The following is a 17,814-nucleotide window of genomic DNA, read 5'->3' on the forward strand; positions in this document are numbered from 1 at the left end:
ATCACGATGGTTTTAGAACTGTCGCAACAATCATAGTCATGTACAATGTAAGTGTTTGAAGTAAGTATTTTATTATCAGAGTTACAAATTTATAGAGACGAAATCAATCAAATCAAACCAGAAAAAAAAAAAGAAAAAAAAGTCAAGAAGATGTAGTGAGATGATGACTTCCTTAAAATCTAAATCGCACAGACACTTTATTGTATGTAAAGTTTATTTTCGAAAATGGGAGTATTTTTTTTAAAAGCTGCAACAATGCTATTTGAAACGTGGCCACGAATTTTAAGTCACAATATGTATCATGACATATTTTGAAACGCATACATAATAATGTAATGGACCGAGTGATTAATGAGGACAATGCTAAGACAGTATTATATTCCTATCAAAGAGACACAATAATTTTATCGATTTTTTGCCATTTTTTATTTGTATTAAATATTAATGACTTAAGCCTGTCAAAAATGTTACGTAAAAGTGAAATTCATTTGTTTTTAAAGAAATTAATTAATAATCACTCGGTACACGAAACATACATTCATCTAATAAAATAAACATCAAATATGTCACCCAAAAAAAATTTTACAAACATGCAAACGTGTAACTATAAAAGCGGGGGTTAGGAATATTCATATTTCTCGTACCAATTTTGAATAAAATATAATGCCAATCGTAAGTTGAAAGTTTCAGTTATTGTAATTTGCATTGATGCAGTATGAGGAAGGGAAGAGGGTGCTGAGTAACTTAATGAGACCTCAAGGGTTCTTAATTTTTTGAACTTTTCCTTGTCTTTTTCTGGGGTGGCGCATTTCCAGTGGTTAACTTTTTTTAGGAAGTTACCGTATAAAATCGTTCACTAATTAGTAGGGTGTGTGCACCAGTACCACATCAGGAACCAACGATACACCATTTCTTCAAAACAAAATATTATCGTAAAAAAGAGGCGAAAAATAAATATATTTTCTTTCTTTCTTTCATAAATTTTACAAAAGGCATCTTTCGGTTTGAGGATTGAAATCGTATACTTCTGGTTGCTGGTAAGAGACTGGTGCACCCACCCTACTTAAATGTTGGCAAAATATACTGTTTTGAGGTTTAAATTATTATTAACTATTAAATAATCATTATTAAATACATCCAATACATATTCTTCGCTTGCTCCCTAGTGTGCACTAGGAAGCATAAGTGCTCATATTGTACTTTAGTACGATTTCGTAAAAGGACTTTTCATAATAATACAGTGTGAGTCACGTTAAAGTGTACATATGATAATAGATGAAACTAGAAAATTACAAATCTAGAGCCATTTTCAGTTTCGTTGTTAACGAAGCGTTGAATGGCGCGCTCGGAGAAGCTTAGTTCAAACGATCATTGCAAACGTTGTGATCGGGATAGCGACAAGCGATTTTCGGTTTTACAGAGATAATACGATAGAGAATAATACAAAGTAACAAAAACCACCTGTTATAGGGGCATTTTTTGGAGAAATTTATCAAATAACCAAAAAAACACGAATTTTTAAGCAGTTTTTTTCAAAAAGTATCATTTTTTATTATTTGTTGGCCTTTTTTGTGTATTTTATGTATTTTTTTAGTATCGCCTGTTATTTAGCATTATTACTCTTTTTATTTTATCAGGATATACCGCTTAGTTTAAAAGTTATTACGTTTTCTTTACAATAAGTAATTGGAAGAAAAAAAATTCTATAAAAAAGTAAAAAAAATCTCAATAAAAATTTGACCTCTTTTTGTCGATAAAAATAGGTTTAGTTTCATCTATTTTCATATGTACACTTTAACGTGACTCACACTGTATATGCTGCAATATGTGCATGATGCGAATATACCTAAAATATTTAAAAAAGACATTACAACCAAATCAAAGAACTATTGATTTTATTTTTAGATACATAAATCACTGTGAATGGGCCACCAACTTGGTTTAAATTTTAAACCGAAAGGAAGACATTTTCTAAATGAACATTTATAGACGTTTTATGAGCAGAGAAAATATTACATTGATACATTGAGTAACAATGACACGAAACTTTTTACAATTCGTCATTGTTACTCTATACAACAGTAAATATTATGATTATAATAATTACCTGTCCGTTGCTTTAGCTGCGAATGTTGTCCATTCATCACTAGATTTTGAACACATCTGACCGAACTAAACAAATTCATCAGCACGCAAATATAAATATTCGTCCCCAATTGGGTTAATAGGATTATTTAATGGAAGTGCATTTATTGTAGTCGAAGGCGAAATATAAATATATAAAACTTATAATGATATGCACCATTACATCTAGGCTTGGCTTATCATCAATGGAAACAAAAACAAGAAGTTAAAATATGTTTGTTTGAAGTCTACGCGTTGCTACTGCAGAACTCTACTTAACTACAGTATGTAACTAAGCAATTTTAATGTACTACATCTTACACCCATATTCCAAGACAGCAAGCCTAACAGAATTATTATTTAATGAAAAACTTGACTGATTAACCTTGCTTTACTTCCAATTCCAACTATTGAACCGCATGATATGAAATGAAATAAATACATAATAATATAAAATATAAAAGTTAATAATTAAACCTACTTTTTCTAATGAGCTGACATGACAACATACGGCTGCAAAAGTAAGTATGTATTTTTTAAATGAGGAAGAACTAATAGAATCTACCTACCTATAACCGAAGTACTTTTGTGTGAAACAACTAAGAAGATGGGTATTGCAGACAAAGCAAACAAATTAACAATGCGTTATTTTATAATTGCGTGAGTATATAATTAACAGGGGTCCATATTGGCTCACCTAAAGTTATTTACCCGAAATTGTTCTTCCTAACGATTTTAAATCCGAATGATCACTCTTCCTAAAATTTTTCCTCCTAAAGTTTTCATTCATACTATTTGTAGTGCTACTGGCGATGTTCATAACTCTCATGTTTCCGAAAATTTAAATTAATAATATCATTAATGTGAATATATTTAAACTCCTACTGTTTTTTATCATAACACTTTTATCCCTAAACATAATTACCATAATATTTTCGCTTGCTCGGCTTGTGCGTTGTGGTCACAGCTCTAACCTAACCTAAACCAATTATTATGAATAGGACCGATTCGTTTCTGGAACTTGACTGAATGACTGGGGCGGGACTCTGGCTTCGCTCGCTCGGCTCATGCGTTGTGGTCACAGTTCTAACCTAACCTAAACCAATAAATTATGAATAGGACCGATTCGTTTCTGGAACTTGACTGAATGACTGGGGCGGGACTCTGGCTTCGCTCGCTCGACTCGTGCGTTATGGTCACAGTTCTAACCTAACCTAAACCAATAATTATGAATAGGACCGATTCGTTTCTGGAACTTGACTGAATGACCGGAGCGGGACTCTGGCTTCGCTCGCTCGGCTCGTGTGTTGTGGTCACAGCTCTAACCTAACCTAAACCAATAATTATGAAAAGGACCGATTCGTTTCTGGAACTTGACTGAATGACTGGAGCGGGACTCTGGCTTCGCTCGCTCGGCTAGTGCGTTGTGGTCACAGTTCTAACCTAACCTAAACCAATAATTATGAATAGGACCGATTCGTTTCTGGAACTTGACAGAATGACTGGAGCTTCACTCTGGCTTCGCTTGCTCGGCTCGTGCGTTATGGCACAGAATAATAATAAGTACTACGTACAGAAGTTTTACTTCGCGAAGGTATTTAAAAAAATGTATGCTCAATGTCATTAACAATATGGTGTAATTTAGCCTGTCTCAAGAGTCAAGCACCATTTTGTTGACAAACGACAGTGATCGGCACTGCGCCGAAGCTATAGGGCTGACTTCGGTAAAATGATGTGACGTGAGGTGCCAAACTGCGGAAAATGGCGGAGGAAATACATGATTTAGCATGAATTATCATGAATAATATTAACTACTTATTTACCTCTCAATGTCTTGAGGCAACTTAAAAAAGTAAATTCTGTGTTTTTATTATTATTTAGGAAGTTAAATACTGCACAGTATTCAGTACACCATTTTCTTTATTTTCTTCCATCATACACAAGAATACGCGTGCGTGAGTCAATGTTCGCTCGTATGTGAGGCCTTGTCGAATAGTATCCTGTAGGTGGGCCATCGTGCGTGTTTTGTTTTCGATGTAAACTCGCGGAGATGGACAGGCCTGGTTATGGTCACAGTTCTAACCTAACCTAAACCAATAATTATGAATAGGACCGATTCGTTTCTGGAACTTGACTGAATGACTGGAGCGGGACTCAAGTATACGTGCTAATGCCAACAAACTTGAACTTTAATATATCGTCAAAGAAAGAAATCTAAACAAAAATGATATGACTTTGAATAATAGTGTAAAATATGGTTATGTTTAGAAAATCTAGGAGAACAAATAAAAGTATAATAGATGTTTATTGCTAATGACATTATGATGTTGAATGATTCGGAATTATGAACATTAGAGACAGAGTAGTTAGGAATTGTGATTGATAGGATGAAAAATTTTAGGAAGAACATTTTCGGACTTCCAATTTTCGGAGTTGAAAATTTAGGTGAACTTTGGCGCACCCAATTAACAGACTATAACTGACAAGATGTACAGTTAGTATATTGCGATAGAAAAATTAACACAGCCCAATTAATTACATTCATACTATTGTTGAGTAAATATTATTTCAAAACAAACTTTATTCATGCGAATTACATGTTAATTTAGTAGCAAGTCACAGAGTACACACTAGTTCATAAAACAAACGAGAGAATCGTAAATGGGGAAATTTGAATTAACATGAAGAGCAGGATTGCCTTTTTATAATCATACTCGTAGTGCACCATTGATCTAAGTTATTTCCAGTTATTATGTGAATTTATATATCATTAAAATAAAACGTGATATTTATACCTAACAAAACAAATACAATGTACGATATTTTTTATGGGTTACCTACACCATATCGAATTACAAATGATCGAAAATGTAAATATCGAACACGTTTCATCGAACGATCAAAATATCGAATGATTAAAATATCGAAAAATCAATATAGAGGTTTTAATTAAATGTCATACGATTAATGTAAATAAAACATAAATTCTTAAACATAATAATTTTATTTATTTCCCACTTTTGGGATGGCGTGGCAATGTGGCCAGCCTTTTGGGCACCTTCCCCCAAGGGAGCGACTTAGATGAAATTTTTTATTTATAAAGCTTGTACATATTATTTAAATTTTTACCCTTTTTTTATTTAGTTAAGTAGTTATTTGTTAACATTTAGTTGTATATATGTATAGAATATTGTTAGATTTGAATAAAAATAAAGAGTGAAAACTTTTGGGTACCATAGTCAACAAGGAACCCTTACCTCCATCTTTCTATTATACTATGCAACGTAAGATCGATTTTCGATATTTTAATCATTCGATATTTAGATCGTTCGATCATTTGTAAATTCGATATTCTGAACGTTCGATATTTTGAGCATTCGATATTTTGATCGTTCGATGTTCTGATCGTTCGATGAAACGTGTTCGATATTTTGATTTTCGATCATTTGTAATTTGACAACCCATTTTTTATAGGTTAATAAAACACGTAATCCCTATTTATTACGAAAGCTTTTTCTCCTTTATTTATGGGCATTGGGAAATAATTAAGCTTCAAGATTAATCATTGACTTCATTGGAGAGTACTTTGACGCAGGGTTCGAAAATATCCTTATGATATACAGTGTGTCCGGGCATGTAGTGATCAAACTTTAAGGGCGTAATCTATGGACAATTTTATCGGTGAAAATACTTTAAATTTGGGGCTTGACCCATTTCTCGCATATTTACAAGGATTTAAGTTTTTAATTTTAAGTTTTCACCTCTTCCTTCAAAAACAAGTGATAGCGTGGGTAGTTTAACATTAATAAGCAAAAATTTTATATCATGCGATAGCCAATAAAATTATCTATTAGTAGAAGTAGAAAACAGATACAAGTATCATACATTTTAAGGGTGTAAGAATGGATTTAATTAGAAATAAACATGATTTTTTTTCACATCTTTTTCAGTTATTTCCGAACACAAGAAAAACCAGGTCGTTAAGGTATGTTTTATTTGCATTGTATTATTAGTATTTGAGCTATTCTACAAAACGAATGTAAATTTATTAGTCTACGTCTATTAATTTCGACGTAATTGTTGAACAAAGATACCCCTTCCCAGCGGTTTCCATAGCGCACGCGACATGCGAAAATGCACTGCCTGAAAGAATCACACAACCTATTCCGATTACTATGGAAACCGCTGGGAATGGTTATCTCTGTTCAATCAAGTAAGTACTTATTGGTTCCGATTACTATGGAAACCGCTGGGAATGGTTATCTCTGTTAATCAAGTAAGTACTTATTGGTTTTACTAAAATGTTACGTGTCTAGTCACTTCTACCGCTTGGTAACTAACACAAACAACTTTTATTATGATAACAAACATTTAAATCGCAAAAGTATTTTTTTTTTTAAATAGGTACCTAAGATATAATAATATGCAACTGTATTACTGTACTGTAGTGTGTTCCATCCGATTAACAATAGGGTAAAAGGTAAATGTGTACAGTAATTGTGTTGTAATTTACCTACACCCGAGCGAAGGTAAACCAGGTTCAAATGACCAATCACAAAAATATTTTCCCTGTATTCAGCGACAGATAGTGGAGCAAGCAATGGCCATCTATAGCTATTCAATAATGCTGTGCATTATAAAACTTCAAAAACCGATATCTAAAAAAATTGGATTTTTAGGATTGGAGCGATCATGCATAGCTAGCTTCATTATTATGATTAATACTCTGATCTAGCAACGGAGCCGCGCATGTCTGACCGGACAGACGGCGCGCGGCGACATGACTCTCGTGAGAGCGAAGCAGCGAGTAAACTATAAAAAATGCGCAGTTGCCGCGTTGATCGCGCAGAGTATCGGGCAAACATGCGACGTTGCCACTCCGGCCTTCAGACTTGTTTTATCTATCTATGAATACGTATAATACCTACAGCGTACTTAATGTTGCAGCCATTTAGAAAATTTCATCAAGCAACTACCGAGACCGGATCGACCTTTTGTTTGGGCTTGTTATTTTTAGTCCAGTGTGGATACGGCCAATTTATTACATTTCTGTAGACTTATTATTATTCTGTGGTAGTAGTAGGTACCTACCTACCAGGTAATATTTCTAGACATAATGCAAGAGGATTGGTGATATCTTTTTTTTGAGTCGAACTAGTGATGTTATATTTTATTGTAATTTACAATTTTAATTAATGAATAAGCAGACTGAACTGTTGAATTGTTGCATGTATAAACTTCATTTATTTATTTATAAATTAATATTGCATTGGCTTAGAAAATACCTGTACGTTACAACAAGAAATTTAATCAACGGTACCAAAGAGTAATTAAATCGGTCGATGTCTGGTGCGACGTTGCCACATTTACTCTTACAACATGGCCGCGCTCGCTGTACTCGTTTCCGTGTGAAACTCAACTCAACAAACTGCGTCTGTGTGTTTGAGGTGGCAGTGGCAGTCAGCGGCGCGGCGCGCTTCGAGGCGTAGCGGGTGGCGGGTGCGAGGGGGAGAAAGATACCGGCTTGATGACGTCAGTCTACTTTCTGAATATCTGCTTCACATTATGATTGGTATAATATTATATCAATATCCGACCGGCAGCAGTGGTATTTTTTATTTTCATATAACTGCCTGCCATTTTTTTAAAAACCTATTGTTATTTATGTCAAAAGCAAAGTCATATTAGGTATGATGATATGATATTAAAGGAAGTTTTTATTTATCATTAATACCATTTTTACTAAAGTATCGTTAGTATACAGTATTATGATTTGAGGACACTATTTTACGTGACACCAAACGCAAACATTTTAAGCAGTATTCAATCGCACTAATAATAAAGACTAAGTTAAATAATAGGTATGTCATAATTTTATCAAGTTATGACATAGCATCATAATGAAAAGAAAAATACTTTAAGGTACGTTCCATCGAACGGCGCCGGAGCAAAGGTGTCCTATTGTTTTCCACCCTTCGTGTTTGTGCTACTTTGACAAAAGGTGTTGTGCTTGTTAAATTGTATTTTATATTCTGTGGTAGTTCTTGGTGAAATACAGTACCGTTGGGTACGGAGTCTGCAGAAGCAGGCCGGTTAACCGTTACATTGTGTGTAATGTGTATTTCGATTTTCGTAAGGGTGCCTAGCCTGAACTGTCTGTCTACTAAAAGTACTGTTTTAAATCGTAATTTTCATTTCATAATAGCCTCAAATAATGAGCATTGTTTTTTTTTAATCCTTAGATAAATTCTTTCCCCCTTACTAATAAAAAGTTACACAGTTGTTGGTCAATGTTTTAAAATGACATTTCCATACTAAACGTCACTTTAAAACACTGTTCAACGAGCGTGTAAGTTTTATTAGTAAGGGGGTTTATAAATAGTCAAACTCACCGGTGCCGATGGACTGTCGTCATGGCTTTTACTTGCAAATAAATTGAAAGTATTTAATGGACATAGCCTATTGTAATAAACTAATACCTACCTAGGGAAAACTGAGAAAGAATTAACATTATATTTAATATCCAAGACAGAATTAACAAATTATGTACATTATATTTAATATACAAGAAGTATTTTTCTATTTCTTAACACTGATTCATAAGACAGCCAATAAAACCAGATAGCAGTGCACCACCTACTCAACAGAAAAACTGATACACAATAAGGGTCTAAATCCGATTATTTTCATACTTGATACCACAAAAGATACAGGTATTTCAACTTTCACCAGGCAATGCTTTGCTTGAAAAATTGTTTCGTAAAACAGCATTGGGTCGTATGTGCTCCAAAACACAACGGTGTTAATTGAGGTAAATTAAAATTCTTAACCGCATCATTTCTTTACTCGATCATACAAAATACCGTACTTTTTAGAAACAACCAAAATAGAGTTTAGTTGTTGTCGAAGATCTATCATTAATTCATACTTGGAGTGTGTATGAAACATTGACATCGTCATTTTATGAAATGACGTTCCATTTATTATAGACAGAATAACAATGAGCATGAGACTTTCTGTGCCTCAAAAAAAGCGTTCCTTGAGAAATTAGCAAAATGGCAAACATCATCGGTGCACTGCGTTACTTTAGTGTGGAAGCATTTAAAACATGTTATTTTAATTTTATAAAACCTTAAACAATAAACATGTTAAATAGATATCCAGTTGAAGAATACTATAATGCTCAACCACCATAACTTTTAAACCTCTTGCTAGTACATAATGTGGTCCTACAACTTTTATCGGCTTTATAATGGCTGGTCAATGGTCATCAACTAATTCATCAAATACAATTCCTGAGTTTGGAAGCTACATACATACACGCGAGTTATCATGAATAGTAAGGTTTTATTTCTATATCGAGCTGGGGGGTTTTGCGGCATCTAAGAGTTGAATTGGATGAAACGGGATAGTCCTCATCGGGGTGGGCGAGAGGAAGATAGGGGTTCAATTCGGTGGGGACGGTCGCAAAGCCCGCACTCGCGGCCGCGGCGGCCCGGGTTGCCCGCGCAGGTCGATAGAGCGAGGGACGTGGGTGGGGCCGACCGACAAGCAATACTGCACAGGGTGGTGCCCTCGCTCTCCTCACCCCATGGACCGATCACCAGAAGGCAACTTTTGCGTTGCATAATCATGTTACAGCACCTATAATGCCCTCGCCAGCAACGTCTCATCTTCTAACCCATGTATTTTCCTCCTTTCGTTGCGCTACACCATGGTGTATCGCAAGATTCGCAAGCTCATGAGGTTAGGATACTTTGAAAAATAATTCTCCATAAATATTTTTATATTATAAAATTTATGTAATAAAAAATTATGCATATTTATTAATTTTACTCATAGGTATGTAAGATATTAAACATTTTATCTTTAAACACATAAATGGTACATTTTGGCAGATGAATCCATAATTGTATCACATACGGACGAATGGCGTAATAGTGTACAGTCGCGGAATGAAAAGGTTCGTCACCTTTTAGTGTCGGTTTTCGCTTGCACTAGGTACTGTAAGAGTCAAACCTGCCAACATAACCGTGCAAGAAACAGTGCTGCTAACATTTAAATAAATATGACGTTTGCTAACGAATAAGGTTTTGCTTGTATATTTTTCTATCCCATCAGTGCAATGCAATGATGACATTGGCCAATTGACAATAGTTTTTTTTATTTAATAGAAATAATAATGGCAGGTTGAACCAACAAGAAGGTTTTAGTTTATCATAATAATCTTCTTGACAAGATAAATCGTCAAACAACTTTGATCTGAATAATTTTGAACTTTACTGACGAACAGTTAAAGATTATTTTCACTAACTCGAGATTATTCTGTAACATAGTTTCAAAAGGTAATATGTGCTCGCGATTCGTTGAAGGAATCAATTTGAAAACTGACGAACCTTTTCATTCCGTGACTGTACATTGCTAATTACACGATGGGGACAAACGAGGAAATAATATTATCATAAATATTATTATTTTTAAAAAACGTATTTTCATGCCATGCAGACCAAGCATAATGTACGGCCGCGCGTTGTGTTATTTTAGTACCTACCTCGTTAGTATTAGTAATTTTGTTTTACCTACCAGTCAGGATTCAGAATATCTATTTAAGAATAATATTAAACAATTGATTGTATTAATACCTTAAAATGACTTAAAAACTAAAATTTAAAAATTACTAATATAAAAACTATTTACAAAATAAAAAATTGATTGTTGAATTGTTTATTTTATCCGTCATTAAGAGTATCCTCCGTTCAATGTTTATTGTGTTTTGAACTGTCAACTTCTTCGATTTACATCATATGAAATTGTAAAGTTATCTACGGTTTTAAAACCACATGTTTCGTGGTAATACGAGAGGAACTTCAAATTAAGCATGTAAACTTCGTGCATGAACTGTTCTCTAAAACAAGATGCACTTTGAATAAATCTTAGCTTTCATTGTTCAATGTAACAAAATGTCAAACCTCTACCCATATCCTCTACTTAAATATCAAAGCAAGTAGGTCATATTTCCTCTCGCTTTTGGGAATGCTTGGAGGTGTGTAGGTACTTAAGTTTACTATTAGAACGTTTACTTTATGGGATAAGAAATCGTGATAGGTCATCTTAGTCAGATAATATGCGAGTCTGTGTGTGTTATTGTCAACGTTAGACATTTTTTGGTCGGTCGGTACAGTTCCTAATGTTGCAAAAGTAATGTTGTCTTATTGTAGTAAGTAGGTATATTGATATTGCTTAAGCAGCAGCTATAAAACAAATAAAAACTCGAAGAAACTATAATAAAAATACTATAACTTATAACTTAATAAGATTGATTAGAAATACAGTACATTCAGCGAAAAGTGGTTCAGATGACGAAATAATATTAATTCATAGCTAAAGCAGCTAAAGGCAGGTGCAAGAGTTAACCCGTAGATGGAAAAATATTCGTAATTGAGTGCTTCGTAATTATTATACTTTACGTTACTTGAACCTTCAATTTAGAAATGGACTAACTAACGATCAACTGCCACTTCGTTCGCGGTAATTTTAAAAACCGCTCATGTCGTAGTAGGTAGGTATAGCATTCTGATATTTAAGAGATCAACAAGTAACGGATCAATTTTAACGACAATCTCTTTTTTTATGCAGAACAATCTCTGGCGTTTATGAATTGTCACATTACCTTCTGATTTGCGTATGAGTTTTTCAAAAGGATGATCAACGTTTTTTTGTAGTGGCTGTATGGTAACTTTCCCAAAGCAGACTTCACGAGAGGCGATTCGTGCCCATGCGTCAGGGCAGGACAAAAACTTACTAACCTCCTAAGACAGCGTACAAAATTTTACACAAAATAAAATACCTTTGTCAGTCACAGCTTTGTCTTTGTAATAATGTTTTAGTCGTAATCGTAACTGTCCACTGTGCAATTTTTTGTACATATTCTTTAAAGTCTTCTCTATTGTTTTTTCAAATCTTCCCGCGACTAGTTTTACTCAAAATGACTTTTTTTGGTTGGCGACAATCAAAAAGGTAAAAACTGTCAAAAGCAGCTATGAGGAACGAGGAAACATGCCACTTTGCATGCCGCGGCCTCATGCTAGAAAAAAGTCTCTGGGTCTGACAGCAATAAATTAATTTGTGCAGTGGGTTTTGACGACTACCTTGTTATTTCAAGTCTGGGTCTTAGGAGGTTAAGAAGATAGATAATATTTAAAGTACATATATTTAGTCTAGGGTGAGCAAAGATTGAGTTATATGTCTTTATACCACTAACTGAACATTTCAATTACCTACATACACATACATATAATGTGTAAGTTGCAAAGTTTAATATAATATGCAGAGTCGCGGATGAGCCCACCACCCGGTTCGAAGTATGGTCGGTCGGCGCATCAGCTTTGTGCGCATTACCCCATCCCTCGCCGGGTGGGGGGCGGTCACCTAGGCATCGATCGAAATAGTTCTGCTCCTGTGTTACAGTGAATTACGCTGCTAGGTATAAAGATAAAATTGTATAATCGCATCATGTTACAAAAATAGATTACAAGCATATCATAATTTACTAAACTTTGGCACAAGGAACACACAAAATTCATAATATCTCTTTGCTCTGCTGACCTTATTAGGAATTTAGAATATTGTTGTAAGTCAGCCCATTATTGCTTAGAACTTAGAATGAGACGAAAATGAATGACCCAATAACTAACTACCAGCACTTGATTGATGTCAAACAATTTCGATAGGTTTTTCGTACGTAGGTATTGCTTAACGATTAGTTCAAGCACTTCACGTTATACGAGTAAATAGGTCCGCGGCGGACCGCCATAAATGCACACCAAGCTTAACTGCAGCATCTTATGAAGTCTTTATCGCTCATTTACAAGCATAGTCAAACGCTTCGTCAAAAGTGAGGCAATAATCTTATTTCATTATTACTGTGAAAAAGATGTTATTTTTTATTTATTTATGGCGACTTTTTCGAAAGTGAGACATTTTTATCCACAAGAAATTACAATGATATCAAATTTCTGACTTCACCATACCATTTTACATGCATCTTACTAATATTATAAACGCGAAAGTTTGTATGGATGTCTGGATAGCTCTTTCACGCAAAACTACTGAACGGATTTTGATAAAACTTTGCAGTATTATTGTTTATAACCCAAAATAACATATAGGCTATAATTTATGACGATCTGTGACCAAATAAATTTCACGCGGGTGAAACCGCGAGCAAAAGCAAGTAATTAATAATAAATAATGTTTACATGGACTAGTGTCGGCTTATTTAATGACCCTATTTACCTAACACCCTGTTTAATTAGTTTCGTAGTGTGTGAAATCAATAAATCTTTACATTTTTAATATTTCCAAATTCCAATAGGTCGCATAGGTAGTAAGTACCTAACTATCTACTTTGGTACGAAACGATAAAGACATTTAATCATAATAGTTTTTTTTTGTTACAGGTGTTATACTTTACTTGAGGTTATTATTATTACTACTAGTCATAAATAAAATAATATTATAAACGTAGTGTTTTGCAAGTGTATTTTTAAGTACGTATCCTCATAACTATGTATCTGTATTCTGTGGTTGGACTTGGAAACGGCCCGTCTCTGACACGCACGAACAAAACACGATCGCGCGACGTTGCCAGCTCTCTCGACGGGTCGGGCGCCCGCTGCCTACGTTACCAAGGCGAACCGACACTGCGTGGATCATCGGCCGGCTGAAATGCGAGTGGCGAGCGGAGATTGTCGTACGAAGTAGTCAGCTCGTAATTTGTCGAAGAAGAGGTTAATTATTGTTAAATTACATAATATTATTTTTGTTTTAGCACCAAATACAACATGAAACTAAGTGTGTAGGTACCTACTTTATGTAATAAATATACAGGGTGTTTGGCGCATCGTGTGCCAAAATGATTTGACAGATAGAATGGGTCATTTCCTATATTTTCAGCCCCCATAAGACGTTCCATGCCAGGCGGCTACTTTTATATTAATTTTTTTAGTAATTTCACCAAAATACCCAAATCGCATTACTTAATTTCGATTTTTAAAAAAACTACTAGGCGTAGCCTCAAAGTAAATATTTTGTTTTGACGTGCATTGATGTAGGGTTGCATCAAATCTAAATTTACTGGCAAATATCATCTAGTTTTTTTTTAATTCAGCTTTGAAGTTTTCCGAAAAGTTAAAAATGGACTGAACATTTAAGTTTACATGGCTATAAAAAAATAAATAAAAGAGATAGCGATCTTCGGATTTTATCAAAACTTCTCTAGTCTATCCCCATTCAAACGGTATACTAATCTTATTTAAATAATAACAATAACTCCACAAATTCCTTAAATTAGTGCATTGACTCTACTCGGACTGATTTGCGAAATTTGTGTTTATAGCCCCTTTTTGTGTGGATAACACGTTACTAAACACCTAACAGGTAAAAATTATTTATCTTATGCAATGTAAAAACCTGTTTTTCAATGTGGATTTCTTGAAATTAAAGACGAAAATAATTATTTTGATCGTTTATTAATTATTACAAATTTTGTTCAAAATGACCGCCTCGGCAACGTATACACTCACGTCATCTTCTTCTAATTTCGACTGTTGTCGTATGCAGCCACATTTCTCTTTTTATTATTACAAAGGCGTTTTCTACTCGTGGATTAGAAGAGATGGCCCTATACAGTGGCCTGCACGTTCCCCAGACCTAATTCCGTTAGATTTTTACGTCTGGGGACGGGCTAAAGAACTGGTGTACGTAACGGATTCAAACAATAGAAGAACTACAACAACGTATGAATTAGATAATCCTTATAAATTAGAAACGCCTTTGTAGTAATAAAAAGAGAAATGTGGCTGCATACGACAACAGTCGAAATTAGAAGAAGATGTCGTGAGTGTATACGTTGCCGAGGCGGACATTTTGAACTAAATTTGTAATAATTAATAAACGATCAAAATAATTATTTTCGTCCTCAAATTCAAGAAATCCACATTGAAAAACGATAGGTAAAAGGCTTTTACATTGCATAAGATAAATAATGTTTACCTGTTAGGTGTTCAACGTGCTATTCACACAAAAAGGGGCTATAAACACGAAATTTCGCAAATCAGTCCGAGTAGAGTCAATGCACTAATTTAAGGAATTAGTGAAGTTTTTGTTATTATTTAAACAAGATTAGTATACCATTTGAATGGGGATAGACTAGAGAAGTTTTGATAAAATCCGAAGATCGCTATCTCCTTTATTTATTTTTTTATAGCCATGTAAACTTAAATGTTCAGTCCATTTTTAACTTTTCGGAAAACTTCAAAGTTGAATTAAAAAAAACCTAGATGATATTTGCCAGTAAATTTAGATTTGATGCAACCCTACATCAATGCACGTCAAAACAAAATATTTACTTTGTAGCTACGCCTAGTAGTTTTTTTTAAACCGAAATTAAATGATGCGATTTGGGTATTTTGGTGAAATTACTAAAAAAAATAATTTAAAAGTAGCCGCCTGGCATGAAACGTGTTATGGGGGCTGAAAATATAGGAAATGACCCATTCTATCCGCCAAATTATTTTGGCACACGATGCGCCAAACACCCTGTATAATAATAACTAACACAATAAGTTCGGAAACTTATTTTTTATAAGGGCAGTGGTTATTTTGTCAAGTTAATAATTAGTAGAATATACAGGGTTAGGTTAGGGATAGGGTTGCCAGGCAAAAGCCGGACTTTGTGCTTCATTTGGCCGGACATTTTACCCTAAAAGCCGGACATGTGGGGGGGGGGGGGGGGGGGTGCAATTAGTGTCAGGTCATGAGTGAGTACTATCATCATCGGTTGCTAACCAACATCCAGATGCGTGCGCTTCGTATAATTCTGTGGCACGACTTTCGCCTGGCGCGGCAACCAAATAAAAAGCCTAACAAAAGCCGGACAGGTCGGACAAGGCAATATTTGGCCGGACAAGTCCCTAAAAAGCCGGACGCCTGGCAACCCCCTAACATCTAATTTTGACCCTAACAAAAATATCACCGTTTTCCAATGATATTATATAAAAACAAAAGCAGATGTTGTAAGCGCTCGCGCTGTGAATACTCATTACTCAAATACGTCCCAATTGGGACGTCTTGTGTTTAGTCTTCGTGTGGCCTGCGTCGTGCGCAATCGCGTGCGTACCACACCGTAAGTTCCTGTGTTCTTACCAAAATAAATAAAAAATGCCATCGTGTGTGTTTCGAAAGTGTACCAATTATGACTGTAAAGTAAACAAAATACAAGGGATCTCTTACCACATGTGATTATGCAAAATTATTTAGTATTTATATTTTCAATTATATAAGCAAACAATGAAGACGCCATGCGCCATGTTCAAGTTAAGAAAGAGAAAGCGATCTTGTTTTGACGTTAGAGCGATAAGGATGCGTGCTTATCAATTACATTTGTCAATGCGTGCAATTTGGAATAGCTCGGCATGGATTAAAATCGTAATTTCTATGAACGTAACATATCTATAATTCTGTAATATCATTGCCGTTTTCAAGATTTTTAAGTTTTTGTGCATTTTTTTAAAATTGCCACCTGCGATTACTTTTTCTCATGCTATTTCTACAAGTGAGGATATTTTTCAATCTAGTTTTTTTCCTTATCCCAAGTAGAGGTGGGCGCCGATATAAAATTGGCCGGCGGCGGCGCGCCGACTTTTTGACTTCGGCCGCGGCGGCGTGACCTTGTTTGACCTTTATTCATTAGGTATTTAAAAAAAAATGTTTTTTTAGTATCTGTCGTCAAGACTGATTAGGTGATTTGCAGTTAGTCGGGGTTGTATCTCCAGGTCAACTAGATACATTCCATAGCAGCTGTAATAGACATTTAGGTACATACATTTACCAATTTTGGTGATAAATAGGCATTTTGTATTAGTTTTTGTATAACGCCTGAACGAAAACAATGGGTAATATTTTGGTGTTATACATAGATTTCGAATATAAAAAATATATAATTTAACTAATTAAGACATGACAAAAAAACTGAGGGGTCATTCCATGACAAATGTTACCGAGGGTGAAAAACTAAATATGTTCTTTTCGCATTAAATCTGATGAATTTTGAAAGTACACATTCCAAATTATTATGTGCAACAAAAAAAATCTGAAAGAAACAAGTAATTTTTAAGTTATTAGTCTTCAAAGTCTATACTTAAGTCAACTGTCTGAATGATCATTTTCTCTCTAATTATTGGTAATACAATTTAAAAAAAACTATCAATCTGTGAAACGTTTTGCCACTATATGATTCGAGGGTATTTATCATAGTATTGGTAGATAGCGTCATAGTGCCAAAAAAATTGATAAACATCAAGTTTTAAGTGTGTTTTCTTGTTACTTCGGCGATGTAACACCCGAAACAGAAAAACAGGTATTTGTTTTATTATTGTACCTTACACATGGATTAGAGTAACAATATTTGGTAAAAGTAAGGTCATGGCAGTAATGATTTCAAATACTAACCAATATCTGAGCATGATACTAATTTAGTATGTTTCTTTCTTGATTAAAAACTGTAACACCCGAAACGTTTCGGGCATTACATTTTTATTTATATGTCGATAATGTGTGTATATTGCTTGGAGAAGTGAAAAAGTATTACTGTGAGGGTCCTTTGACCTCCCATTAACGCTGGCATCGGAA

The 17,814-nt window shown here is 34.5% G+C and overlaps 1 protein-coding gene across 1 annotated transcript in view; it reads right to left on the minus strand.

Annotated features, from left to right (window-relative positions):
• Positions 1 to 17,814, minus strand: part of LOC135078683 (protein split ends-like) — a 131,090-nt gene that overhangs the window by 82,114 nt on the left and 31,162 nt on the right. The window lies entirely within an intron of this gene.

The sequence above is a fragment of the Ostrinia nubilalis genome, chromosome 15, assembly GCF_963855985.1.
Source record: "Ostrinia nubilalis chromosome 15, ilOstNubi1.1, whole genome shotgun sequence".
In the NCBI taxonomy this organism is placed as follows: Eukaryota; Metazoa; Arthropoda; class Insecta; order Lepidoptera; family Crambidae; genus Ostrinia; species Ostrinia nubilalis.